Source organism: Chionomys nivalis, chromosome 15 (genome assembly GCF_950005125.1).
Source record: "Chionomys nivalis chromosome 15, mChiNiv1.1, whole genome shotgun sequence".
NCBI classification, from domain to species: Eukaryota; Metazoa; Chordata; class Mammalia; order Rodentia; family Cricetidae; genus Chionomys; species Chionomys nivalis.
In genome coordinates, this window is record NC_080100.1 from 8,778,761 (window position 1) to 8,780,570 (window position 1,810).

The 1,810-nt window shown below is 40.6% G+C and overlaps 1 pseudogene; it reads left to right on the plus strand.

Annotated features, from left to right (window-relative positions):
• The first annotated feature begins 386 nt into the window (after positions 1–386).
• Positions 387–810, plus strand: LOC130887574 (NTF2-related export protein 1-like; annotated as a pseudogene).
• The last annotated feature ends 1,000 nt before the right edge of the window (positions 811–1,810 follow it).

Sequence of the window (1,810 nt, forward strand, 5' to 3'; positions counted from 1 at the left end):
AGTCCCAAGAGGTCAGTCACATACACATATCCATATAATGCATGTAAGCAGTGATAAAAGGGGTCAATGGTGGTGGTGGTGGTGGTGGTGGTGTGTGTGTGTGTGTGTGTGTGTGTGTGTGTGTGTGTGCTCTGTCTCTCTGTTGTGTGTGGAAGACAATAATGACTAATAAAGAATATTTTATGAAATGAAAAAAAAAGAGGAGGATATGGGAAAAGTTAAAGAAGCTAAGGAGGGTGATATAGATGCAGAGTTCGTGTAAGAAGGTCTGAAAACACAAATCAGTACTCAAAAATATAAAATTTAGAAAATATTTTTATATAAGAAGAAGCATCTCTCCAACAGAGAATCCACTCTGACAGAGGCCTCTGTCAGCAGAACCAGAGATGGCATCAGTAGATTTGAAGACCTATGTGGACCAGGTCTGCAGAACTGCAGAGGAATTTGTCAGTGTCTACTACACCACCATGGATAAGTGGTGGCAGCTGTCCTGCCTGTACATGGGCACGGCCACCTTAGTATGGAATGGAAATGCTGTTACAGGACAAGAATCCTTGAATGAGTTTTTTTGAGATGCTGCCTTCCAGTGAGTTCCAGATCACTGGTAGACTGCCAGCCTGTCCATGATGAAGCTACTCCAAGCCAGACCACAGTCCTTGTGGTGATCTGTGGAACCGTGAGTTTCAGGGCAACAAACCGGTTCAGCAAGACTTGAACCAGAACTTCATCTTGACTGCCCAGGCCTCACCTGGTAACACAGTCTGGAGGATAGAAAGTGACTGCTTCCAGCTCCAGGACTGGGCCAGCTAGTGGGGTGAGAAAGGCTTCTTGAATATGGGATGACTTGTTTTGTTGTCAATCTCACTGGATCAAGTTTTCTAAAATACTAGAAAACTACATTTCTGTTTCTGTGGGGTTGTTTTGAAAGCTCACTCAAGAGTCAATGAATGTGGGAGACAGTGTCCAAGAAGCTGAGAGCGGAGCAGTATAACAACGTGTATTCTTAGTAGCTATGGCTTGGACACCAGACTTCAGCATCTTCATCTTTTGAATGTGAGCTCTCCAGAGTAACTCCTCAGGGAACTTCCATGTGGCTAACCATAAACTGGAACTGACTCACTGGTCACATTTATGGGAAGTTTTCAGCTTTGACTGAGTACAAATCCTGGTTCTTAATGTCTAGACTGAGGGCGGCAACTGAAGGATTAGGCAGTTTCTAGTCCCTCACGGGGCCATATTTACAAATGTGTGTTTTCCTATAGGGAATCCAGAACAATAAAGTATGAAAAGCAAATGAAGTAGGAAAGTCAATGCAGCACTTAAGGAAATGGTGAAAATGGTAACAAAACTGTTCGATATCAGGAAAAAAGAGGGGCCTAAAGCAGAAGAACAGAATAGAGAGCCCAAAAACTGACTCACAGAGTTAAATGTTCTTTGACAAAATAACCAGAGGTATTTAAAACAAATTACAGTGACAGACTTTTCCTGGAAATAGTCTCTTTTCTGCTATAGAAAAATGAGCTTATTCACTCACCATATTTCTTTTTTTTTGAGAAAAACAAGCAAACAGAAACATTTTAATTAATTTGTAGAAATAAATGCAAAATATAAAAGCATACACGTTTCAGGAGCCAGCATTGGTTTGATAATTACCTTTGACTGATATCACAAAAGTAGCAGTTGAGGTAGTTGAGAATTGATACTGAGATGATTAATATTTTAAAACTTATTTTCTGAATGAAGGCTGAGATTAAATGAAAAGAAAGGTCACAGTGACAATTTGCTAAGGTACAAGACACAGGAAAAGGCT